Raw genomic sequence first — 12777 nt, 5'->3', positions numbered from 1 at the left:
ACAGATACACAGGCTTTGCCTCCTGTTTCCCTCCATCCCTGTTTTAAATACTCTGTCTATTGAATGGCTCTCTGTCCTCCTCTCTCTGCTTCTTGTTTTTTGCATCTCTCCTAGCATTCAGTCAAAAGCCCATCGGGCCAAATTCTTGATTATCACTTTGAGTTTTGCTTCATAAAATTTCTTTGCTTTAAATGTTTATTAAACAGTAGATAATTTATTATAAAACATTGATAGTGTGTAGAGTATATGACAAATACTTAGAAAATTGTTTATAAATAATGGTTCTTATGTAATTTAATATTTTACTATATGCTCATCTGTATTCCCTGAAGTTTCTAAAATGCATACATATTATTTATAATAAAAAGTCAATTTTTACAAAAATTCTTAAATGCTCAAACTTCTCTGTCCAGTGAATCGGCATTGACTCAGCCATTTACTTGTTACAAAATATTTATTGAGCACTTACTACATGCTGAGTACTTTGCTAAGCACTGAGTTACAACAATGAACATGCAAGAGAAGTCAACTGAGCCAGAATGTCCTATGCATTTTAGGCTTAAGTGAAGCCCACAATAGCAACAGAAGCAGCATGATTTAATCAGGAAGCATAACTATATACCAAACCAGTGTTTTAACATCACATGAGAGATAAGTGATCAAACTTTTCTCTGTAGGGATCTTACAAATAAAGTTGGGCAAGATTAAGATTAATAGTTGTTAAAAATTATTTAATGTTCTTAAATGGCATACTCTTTACATGTTTTCTTTGGAATTACCTGTCCATTATTTAATGTTTATGTTCAAGAATTTTAGAACAAACATTTATGTTTATCAAAAAGAATATGTGCTAAAATATTCATATCGGGCAAGCCATAACCATGGCATGTATCTACTCTTCAGAACACTCACTGTGGCTATGATGGAGGTTCCACATTATACCTCTTTATGACCTTTTATGTCCATATCAGTCAAAACACCTGTGAGGAACTTAAAATCTTCATGAGTGATGAAGTCACAAATCAAAATAATGTCCCAATTGAAAATGGAAACAAATTTAATTCATAATGCTCAAAAACTAGGTAGGAGATAGATGTGAGGAGGAACTTTGAATGAATCAAATTAAGTATGGAATGTTCAGCATGTTGAAAATAACTGATAGGTGGAGGAGCAACACATTATTGATAATTACTTAATAATTATTGTTAACTGGATAAAAATTCTTAAAGCTCCTCTTGTTTTACAATGGGACTTGATGTTGAGTTTTGATACTTCATCTTACAAAAGTTAAAATTGCAATTAGGGCTTCCCTGGTGGTGCGGTGGTTGAGAATCTGCCTGCCAATGCAGGGGACGCGGGTTCGAGCCCTGGTCTGGGAAGATCCCACATGCCGCGGAGCAACTCGGACTGTGAGCCACAAATTACTGAGCCTGCGTGTCTGGAGCCTGTGCTTGGCAACGAGAGAGGCCGCGATAGTGAGAGGCCCGCGCACCGCGATGAAGAGTGGTCCCCGCTTGCCACAACTAGAGAAAGCCCTCGCACAGAAACGAAGACCCAACACAGCCATACATACATACATACTACATACATACATAAAAAGAATGTAAGCAGACAAGAATAGCATTAAAAAATAAAAAATAAAAAAAAATTGCAATTAACTATGAGATTTAAATTTTCTTTCAACATTGCAAATGGAATCTAATGAGTTCATAATTTTTCCATCACACTGGAGCTCCCTCTTTCCCAGTATTTTTCAAGCTTAGCAGATAAGTAACATGAATGAGAAAATCTAAGTTTTATTTGGTTATAAAGGTTTATTGACCAACTGGAATTTTAGAAAGTATTTTTCCACTTGGAAAATGACACAACATATTTTCGAATTTATGTTATGCAAAGCAAACCACCATCTTCCATTTTTTGAAGCAGGTAGAGACATAGCAAAGGAAATGTAGAAAGAATGTGAACAACAGATATTATGGTGTATGCCTTACAGGGTGCTTCTAGGACTATTCCTACTACACAGTATTTTTTAAATGCCAGTTAGGTGCTAAATGTGGGCTATGTCATTTAACTCAAAATGTTATGAGATAGGTACCACTTTTATTCCCATTCAGATACGAAGAGAGTAAGGCAGAGAGATATTAAGTATCTTGCTCAAGGTCAGCCAGCTAGTGAATGATGGAGCCCAGAATTTCAGCCCAGACAGTTTGAACCTGGGCTTTTTAGCTGCTACTGGGTACCACTTCTTTCCAAGGACTTATACTCTTCAATGGCCCTGTGGTTTTAGGTCATGACAAGCCACAGGCTGATGTGATGCCACTGAGACTAACTGATCCTTGACCCCTCTGACTTTAACACTCCTTGCACTGCACCAACAGGTGCAGCTTTTAGATTATCTGAGCACCCAAAGTAATTGTTCAAGATTTTGGGTGTTTGCTGGGAGAATCATTGAAAGGGCAGAACCTTGCCTTGCTTGTTAAAGCACTTTACACATGTGAAAAGACTTGGTGGAAAAAAGGACTCAGTTGGAAAAAGGACAATTTCTGAGTTCACATGGCATTACATAGACCAGAACAACTTCTGATTTTTTTAAATTCAACATTTAAAAACTGAATTGAGTCAATAATTTTACTTTGATAAACAAAACACAAATTTATTTGGGGCAATTAATATGAAATTACAGATTACCTCAAATGTTCATCCTCTGCTTAAATGAATACCATCCACATTTGCCAAGGTTTTTTTCTTATGTAAACTCATTTTTTTCTAAATATAAGCATTAGTGATTTAACTAACTCTTAAAAAACGCATCTTTTTCCAGATTATAGAGTCTTATTGTTGTATTAAATGTCTCAGTTAGCTTGTAAGCTTTGACCACACAATAAACATAGCACCACATGATATTAAAATTTAATTAGCCCATTCCATATTCATAAATTCACAGTCATCATAGGTAACATCTTACACATTCTGAAACTTTCTAGTTTATAGGGAAATTTTTTAAATGCCTAATACCTTTTGCAAAACTCAGTTGAACATTTCCCTGCAGTTTTGAATTATTAATTGATAAAAATGAACCACCTCAAGAGAATTGAAAGATAACATATCCTTTATTTTACCTTTAATCTTTCATCAAAAGAATCTACATATTAGTCTCATAGCACTAAAGTATATATATGATAAGGTCTATTAAAGAAACATGCACTAAACATTCCAATTTCAGAAATCAGAAGGGCAAAAAAATGTAAGCTCTGTCTCTGGTTCATTGAATGAAGTGTCAGGCATCTCATGCAGCACAGTGAGCAAATTATTATTTCTGAATTGTACATCAAGCCAAATCTCCGAAAAGCTCTTTCTTATACCAGCTGCTAAATGATTAATAGTGTTGCATTGATAATTTTCACAAAAGACACTGCTGAATAAGAGAACAGTGTGTCCAAGAAAATGAGTTTGAGGTTCAGGGAAACAAAACACTTTTTCATAGTTTTAAAAGAAACATAGTATTGAGTTATACAGACTATCAGTTTCTCCCAGTAAATGAGCATGTGCCAACCCCAACTTTCTTCACTAGAACATGGCTTAGGAAGTTTATTTTCAGTACTCGGCATATATATTAATATTACATATTAATATTAATATAATTAATACAAATTAATATAAAATTATATTATATATTGTATATATTTTTCAATATTTTATATGCTGAGTATTGAAAAATAGATATTTGTATACACACACATACATACATATGTAATCTTGACTATGTATGTTAGACTGATGGTTTTAATACAGATATCGTTAACAAAAATATTTTCTTTCGAAACTTTACTAGTGATTTGCTTTATGGCTTTTAATGTGTCAACTTTCCATCTCTCCTACTCTTAGCAAGACTGTCTGTTTGTGGTCGGAAAACCATGGACTTTTAAGGCATAAAAAACTGGACATGAAACAGAGCTTCACCACTTAGTTGGGTGATCCTAAGGAATTTACTTACCTCCTTTTTATTTATTTATTTTTTTAAATTAATTTTTATTAGAGTGTAGTTGCTTTACAATGTTGCATTAGTTTCTGCTGTACAGCAAAGTGAATCAGCTACACATACACATATATACCCTCTTATTTGGATTTCCTTCCCATTTAGGTCACCACAGAGCATTGAGTAGAGTACCCTGTGCTATACAGTAGGTTCTCATTAGTTATCTATTTCATACATAGTATCAGTCATGTATATATGTCAATCACAATCTCCCAATTCATGCCACACCCCCTTCCCCCTCGGTATCGATACTAAAATATGGAACACTTTCACGAATTTGCATGTCATTCTTGCGCAGGGGCCATGCTAATCTTCTCTGTATTGTTCCAATTTTAGTACATGTGCTGCCAAAGTGAGCACTACTTACCTCCTTTTTAAACTGTGAATGGTCAGCTTCCTAAACTGAGAAATGACAAAAATTATACCAACCTCACTAGGTTGAAAGAGGATGAAATCAAGTCTACAGGTTTTGCAGTCAGTGATGTAAAATGAAATCACATTTTCTATAATTCTCCAATTCTAATGGCTCTCTAGCCAACATCTTCTCTAAGAAATTTGCACTTTCAAAAATTTCTTTGGCTCAGATAATACAGAGAATCTCATGTTGTATGTACATTTGCCATTGTAATCCACAGCAAACATATTAGCAAATCAAACCTGTTAGAAAATATTTGCATAACATATATCTGATAAAGGACTTTTATCCAAAATATACAAAGGATGTTTAAATCTCAACACTAAGAAAACAAACACAATTTCTTAAATGTGCTAAAGATCTGAAGACACCTCACTGAAGAAGATATACCAATCACTTGCCCTTGGGCACTAAGAAACCACTACACACCTATTAGAATAACTAATATCCCCATAACTGACAGTAACAGTTGCTGGCAGAGAAACTGGAACTCTCTTTGTTGTTTTAATTTGCTCAAAATCATATGTCTTTAATCAAATGCAAATTAAAACAGCAGTGAGAGAGCATTACATATCTATTGGAATACTTGATACCCAAAAAGTTGACAATGCCAATTCCTGGCGAGGATGAGGAGCAATAGAAATTCTCATACATTGCTGGTGGGAATACAAAATGGTGCAGCCACTTTAAAAACACTTTAGCAGTTTCTTACAGTCTAAATACAGTTTTAACATAAAATCTACCAATCATGATGCTAGGTATTTGCTAAAATGATTTGAAATTGTATGTCCACACAAAACCCTGCACCCAAACTTTATAGCAGCTTTGTTCATAATTGCCTAAAACTGTAAGTGAATGGATTAACAAACTATGGTACAGCCATAACATGGAATACTATTCAGTAATAGAAGGAATGAGCTATCAAGCTGTGTGAAGACATGAATGAATCATAAATGCATGTTGCTAAGTGAAAGAAGCCAGTCTGAAAGGCTGCTAATACAAGAATCCACTTATATGACATTCCGGAAAGGCCAAAAGTAAAGAGATGGTAGACAGTTCAGTCATTGGCAGGGGTGGGGAGGTGGGAGGAGGGTTGACTAGTTGAAGGAGTGCTTGAGCAGAATTGTGATTCCCCCAGAATCCGTATTTGAAATCTCGACCCCTATTACCTCAGAATTTAACTGTATTTGGAGATAAGGTCTTTAAAGAGATGATTAAGTTAAAAGAAGCTATCAGAGTGGGTCTCTAATGCAATATGACTGGTGTCCTTATAAGAAAAGGAAGAGCCAAGCACTGTACTCTAGTTGATAAAGTTGTTTCTCATGGGGGTGAGGGGTAACAATTCTGAAATCACCATATTTGCATATTGGAATTGAAGTTACGTAAATGGGTGGTGGAAAGGGGAAGTCAGCTTTCTCATTGTTGGATTGAGAGGTGACAGACTAGCAAGAGGAGGTTATCATTATCCACATGGTAGTGAATTAGAGTTGGATATGTAAGTATGAAATCATGTTTAGCCTAATAGAAATACAGATAGATATTGTTATAAATTGAATTGGCTCCCTTAAAAGATAGGTTCAGGTCCTAACCCCTCGTGTCTCAGAATGTGACCTTATTTGAAAATAGGGTCTTTACAGCAGTAATCAATTTAAAATGAGGTCATAAGAGTGGGCCCTAATCTAATATAATGGGTGTACTTATTAAAAAAGGGGAAAGGACACAGAGACACACACAGAGGGAAGATGATGTTAAGACACACACAGAGAATGCCACGTGAAGATGGAAGATTGAAGTGATGCATCTACAAGCCACAGAATGGCTTAAAGACTTAAATATAAGACATGACACCATACAACTCCTAGAAGAGAACATAGGCAAAACATTCTCTGACATAAATTGTACCAGTGTTTTCTCGGGTCAGTCTCCCAAGGCAATAGAATAAAAGCAAAAATAAACAAATGGGACCTAACCAAACTTACAAGCTTCTGCACAGCAAAGGAAACCATAAACAAAACAAAAAGACAACCTATGGACTAGGAGGAAATACTTGCAAACAATGCGACTGACAAGGGATTAATTTCCAAAATATACAAACAACTCATACAACTCAACAAAAAAAACAAACAACCCAATCAAAAAATGGGCAGAAGACCTAAATAGACATTTCTCCAAAGAAAGACATACAGATGGCCAGTAGGCACATGAAAAGATGCTCAACATTGCTAACTATCAGAGAAATGCAAATCAAAACTACAATGAGGTACCACCTCACACTGGTCAGAATGGCCGTCATTAAAAAGTCTACAAATAACAAATGTTGGAGAGGGTGTGGAGAAAAGGGAACCTTCCTACACTCTTGGTGGGAATATAAATTGGTTCAGCCACTGTGGAAACAGTATGGAGGTTCCTTAAAAAACTAAAAATAGAATTGCCATATGATCCAGCAATCCCAATAATCTTGGCATATATCCAGACAAAACTCTAATTCGAAAAGATACATGCACCCCAATGTTCATAGCAGCACTGTTTACAATTGCCAAGACATGGAAGCAACCTAAGTGTCCATCAGCCGATGAATGGATAAAGAAGATGTGGTATATATGTACAATGGAATATTACCCAGCTATAAAAAAAGAATGAAATAATGCCATTTGCAGCTATATGGACGGACCTAGAAATTATCATACTAAGCAAAGTAAGTCAGAGAAAGATGAATATCATATATCACTTATATGTGGGATCTAAAATATGACACAAATGAACTTATCTAGGAAACAGAAACAGACTCACAGACATAGAGAACAGACTTGTGGTTGCCAAGGGAGAGGGGATGTGGGAGAGGGATGGATTGGGAGTTTGGGACTAGCAGATGCAAACTATTATATATAGAATGGATAAACAACAAGGTCCTACTGTATAGCAAGGCAACTATATTCAATAAACTGTAATAAACCATAATGGAAAAGAATGTGGAAAATTTTATACATACATATATATATATATATATATATATATATATATATATATATATATATATATATATATATATATATAACTGAATCACTTTGTTGTACATCAGAAAGTAACACAACATTGTAAATCAACTGTACTTCAATAAAATAAACACTTTTTAAAAATCAACTGTACTCCAATAAAATTATATAAAAAAAGAGATTCATAGCCTTTAAGATCAAACTGTTTCTCTTCTGAAATTACTATTTTTATCAGAGTTCAGTGATACAGTCGGTTTATTTTGAAATTTTAAATAGCATTCAAGGAAAGAATAAAATGTTGAGGAAAAATGGAGTAAGTTTTTTAAAAGATTTGAAAAGCAGTGATCTGCAACATACACAGCACTTCTGCTGGATGCTGTAAAAATACAGAATGACAGTTTTGTCCTGAAGGTGCTTAGAGCCCAGTAGAGGTGTAAATAAATAAATAAATGGTAAAAAACAAAAAACATAAACCTAAAAGTGATCAGTAATTTTAGTAGAACATCAAATCCAATTGCTAAAAGGGCAATTATTACTTACGCCAATATCTGATACTACCATGACTGTAAAATCCAGTCTCAACTTGCCAGGATAACATGTACATCATGATTATAACAAGATGAAGAGAATTTTCAAGAAGTCTATTATCTCAATAGGAAAAGAGTAATTTTCAAGAGTTAAATCTGACTTTCCTAAAGAGAATACCTATCTCAGCACACATAGAAGGAACAATATTCAGCAAAACCATGTTGTAAAATATTTCATTATAACAGAAATTTAGTTCCACTACTGGTGAAATTATTTCTCTGCATCAGGCAATAAAAAGATACTTTCAATCTAGGTTTGTTTACAAGTTTGAATTCTCACCCCTTTAGCTTTTGGGTCTCCCTTTCCATGTGCCTCCCAAGAGCCAGGAAATAAAAATCACAGCACTCACACTTCCTGGCAGCTAAGACTCTGTATATGAAATAATTTCTGCCAGTAAGACACAATCTCAGGAGACTTGTAAGGTAGAAGAAAAGCAGAGGACACCCTCTGCCACTGTATCCACCTGACAAGTGGTATTGTGGAAACAGAAGGGCAGAAAGGAGATGTGGCAGCTGAACTTGACATTCAGAGTCTAGTCATCAGTTTCATGGATGTTGAGACAAAGTTGGAGCAGCTGAAGTGCCTGTGGACATAGGAACTTTCTGGTCCTTGCACAGCAGATTTTGTGGTTTGTTTTCAAACTCAGTAATTCTAGCTATGCCCTGCTTCTCAGCTCTTTCGAGGATTTTCCTTATATTCAATAGGTTTCTGTGTAAAATAGAGTAGTTGTAGTTTCTAAATTCAATTTTGACTGTTATAGTATTAGACTTACTTTCAAAAAATATTTTAAGACGATTTGAGTTGCTTATACTTATATTAATGTAAAGCATGTATAATTTTTGTTTCAAACAATATTCAAAGCCAAGGAAAACATAACTTATTAGATCCATATATATAGACTTTTAGGTTCATAGACGTATTTAAGAGTTTATGAAGTCCCTTTCATTTGAATTATAGATTTGTCTTATTCTGTATTTAATTTTCTTAAGAAAATTGGATATAATAGGTTTGAGATTTTAGTGTGACATAGCTAAAGGTATTCATCAATCAACTATTTAAATTGTATTAAAATCTGGGAAATTAAATTTCCCTAAATCTGCTAAATCTATAAGCTAATTGAACAGTAACCTTTTCCATTCACTAAAGCTTTCCCCTCCCAATACAAGCCTCTAAAAACCAAAGTGACAGCCTATAACTTCGGACTTCATCTTTTTCTTACTCCAGCTATGTGGTTTCCACAGTGCTAATATCTGCTGTTTAATTACTCTACATGTACAGTAAATACCTGCCAGCAAATTCCTAGAGTTTTAATAGATTTTGAGATTGTACTCATACACATCCTAATTTTACTGTATTATTTTGTTACAGGACTTTATGACATCATGAGATACAGGTAAAAGAGTGAATAAAAAGGAAACTCATGACAACATTTAATTAGTGATTACAGTTAGCAAACCTATGACAGGAAAGACTACTGTAGACATACAAGCTGGGAACAGGGAAGGAGTGAACTCAAGAAAGCATAAGGTGAGGCAGAACAGCAACAGCCAGGGCAGTCAGGAAGCTACATCCTTCAATGTCCACAGGGGCAACTTAAGGATTGCCTGGCCTATCCTAGCATCAGTCAATGACACACCACCTGCCATCCCAGCAATATAGCCCAACTCCTCAGATGCCTACAAAATCTGATAGTATGCTAGTGCTAAGAAAGAAACAACAACCGATAAGTAATTCCATATAAGGCAGGTAAGGTATTCAATCCCAGCCAAATGCAAGAAAGAGTGGCAAAATAAAGTTTGGGAATGGAAAGAATAAGTAGAAAGCTTGCCCCTGCCACGTATGACAGTGTACACAGGAAGACTGTGATCAACATTGTAGAAGCCATCAGAAGCTGGTATAGGCTGAGAGGAAATAACTTTCTGCTCATCAGATTTCAAACCCATGAAATGTTTAGAGGAAGGATGGAAAGGAACTTGGCGTGTATTGAGCACTTACTTGTTAATTTGCAAAATCATACTATGAGGAAGGTTATGTTTCCATTTAAAACAGATCAGAAATGGCACTGGTAATAACTAGACAATCTAGAATTTGAGCCAAGCTGCCAATGACTTTATGACTATCAAGCCAAAAACACTGATGATCACACTGACATTAGATGAAACTCTTGTGCTATCCAAGTATGATGGGGTAAGTGTCCGAAGAGCTATTACTAAAATTCTTCCTAATAAGGGATGTGCCTTTGTTTAAAAACAGAGCTTAAGGAACCATTTAGGGAGAAGGTGGGACCTGAGGTTCAGCTGGAATGAGGCTGTAGATGAGAGAGCTAAAGTGGGTCTGGGGTAAGGAGTGGTCAAGAAGAAGGCAGGGAAATTGGAACAGTGGAAAAGAATGATGGAGGAAAAGAGAAGGTGAAGTAATGTGACAGGTAGATGGTGCCTCATTACTGAAATAGCCAAGAGACTTTTAAAACTAGGAATATCTTACTTTGATTTTGTAATTGTTTGTATTGCTGCCATGTTCCTTCATCTTTTCAAACCTTTGCCAAATCCATCTACTCAACTGCCTTTGTGTGAGTGGTTTGTTTGGCAAAATTTAAGAAAAGGTATTGAGTTTCACATTTAGATCAACGTGGTGTAAACCAGGGACCACACAACAAAAATGGAAAAACAACTTTTAAAAAGAACAAAAGCAGCAACCAGAACTAGAGAACAAAAAGAAAGCATATGCCCTCTAGGAAGTCACAAAAATGTTCATAAAGACATTGTGATCTTCAAGAGTGGAAGGTGGATTTTGAGGATTAGAGAGATGCTGACAGCCAAGTAGCCCAAGTGATCTGGAGAAATCATTTATGAGTGAACATCCTTGAGGAGGACTTTAAATAACAGATTTATTCCTTAGTAGTAAATCAGAACATTACTATTTTTGAATCACAATTCTTTCTCCTCCACCCAACAAACTGTCATGTTGAGTTTCTTTATCAGTGTCTGTATGTTGATATCACTCCTAAGAAAGTTTAGGAATAGCCTACAGAATAAGCCAATGAAACATGTTCCTCGTGTAGTCTATATCTCAAATTAAACAGTGAAGTGTTGTTATATATAGAGATGTTGCTATAGAAATGTATAGTTGAAAATGTGCTTCCTGACAGTAATGAAACTGTCTGCTTTTTATTTAAATGTGTTTTGATATGAAAGTAATAATGCACCTTTCAAATAATTCTTTTAAGCCTTTCATCAGTTCTTTTCCAGCGATGGCACACCTTTGGAGTTACTAAAACTTTAGCTTTAGTTGTCAAACCCAGACAGGTATTGTATCCTCTAAAAACGGAATTGAAGCATTGTGTAAAGACAGCAATGCCATCAGAGTGGTGGTGTTTGAAAGTGAACCTGTCATGAATTCTAAGTGTGGCTCAAATAAAATCATTCTCTGCTTATGTCAAACCAGGACTCAGATAGCAAAAATACTTAACTATGTTCAATGGGGCTTAATGTTTTGTCAGTCATTTAGCTGCACATTGAAAATATCCTGTCAACCAGAGGTAGACTTTCACTAAAATGAATTACAAACCTCCAGAGGGAAAGTGCCCCATTGCCCAACTGTAAAGTATCCACAGAGACCAAAGAGATTGTTTGTTTTCCTTTCCTTTTTTAACCAATGGAAACTGTAGTACCCAGAAATGCTCTTCATTATAGTAAATATTTAATAGATTTATTTTTCCGAGGTTAGTTTTCGAAGAATGTGTTTATAACTGGTGTTTAGTGTTTAATAATTAGAAATAAGAAGTATAATAAAGCGCCATCTATTGGGAATGCAAACAGCCAACAGACTCAGGTAAATGGTGCTTTAGACATTTTTAATAGGCTGAAAAAAGTTAACCTGTCATTTCAAGAACTTACAGGAAAATTGGACTAAAAATGAGTTTCAAGTGAAGACTGGACATGTCTGTTTACTGATTACAGAAAAATAAAAAATCATTGAGGGCAACAACAAAGGACACAGAGGCCACTACAAAATAGAAAACTATGTGAAAAGAGTAAGGGAAAGGTGATGGAGATTTATTCTTTGGTATGCATTTTATTATTTGAAACATTGTAACTAGAAAGGTAAGAGACGAAACTAGCCAGAGGGAGGGCTATGTACATAATTATAAATCTAATCAGAGCACTGAGGGAGCAAAGGTGAGTTCAGGAGGTGCTGTGGGTAAAAGAATTGTCATTCCATGGATCTCAGAAAATTGTGCTGGGCATGGTAGGTGCTCAGTACACTGACTAAATGAATTCTGAACTTTAGATGAAGGTGACACTGGATATCTGCAGTTGACCCATGCATACGGATGACAGAATAGGATAATATAGACTTTGATCTCAGGAAGACTTTGGTTTAAACTCTAGTTTTGCATTTTTAACCATGTGAACTTTGTGCCTTTCAGCAAGTCACTTGACTTAATTAACTTTGGTTTTCCTTAGGTGTAAAAGAAGGATGAATAACAATAGGAGAAGCTGTAAAGGGCTGCTGAGAGGATTGATTAGGGTAGTATATGAAAAACATTTAACAAAGTGATTCGCAAATAGTAACCTCTCAAACAATGGAAGCTTAAAAAAGATTGATGATCTAAATTGTGACTTAAAAAAAAATTTATATTGAAGTTATTTTAGACTTACAGAAGACTGTGTACAAAGAAAAATAGTACACAGATGTTCTCATATACTAGGGGTCTGTAGACTTTTTCTGTAAAGGGTCAGATA

At 35.2% G+C, this 12777-nt stretch overlaps 1 non-coding gene across 1 annotated transcript; it reads right to left on the bottom strand.

The window, feature by feature from the left end:
- Window positions 1-4289: 4289 nt before the first annotated feature.
- On the bottom strand, window positions 4290-4396 carry LOC137769741 (U6 spliceosomal RNA). The gene has a single exon (XR_011075058.1). It is a non-coding gene; the product is annotated as a U6 spliceosomal RNA (small nuclear RNA).
- Between the last annotated feature and the right edge of the window lie 8381 nt (window positions 4397-12777).

Source organism: Eschrichtius robustus, chromosome 9, assembly GCF_028021215.1.
Source record: "Eschrichtius robustus isolate mEscRob2 chromosome 9, mEscRob2.pri, whole genome shotgun sequence".
Lineage (NCBI taxonomy): Eukaryota > Metazoa > Chordata > Mammalia > Artiodactyla > Eschrichtiidae > Eschrichtius > Eschrichtius robustus.
The sequence above is the reverse complement of the archived record's forward strand: the minus strand, read 5'-3'. Positions and strand labels throughout refer to the sequence as shown.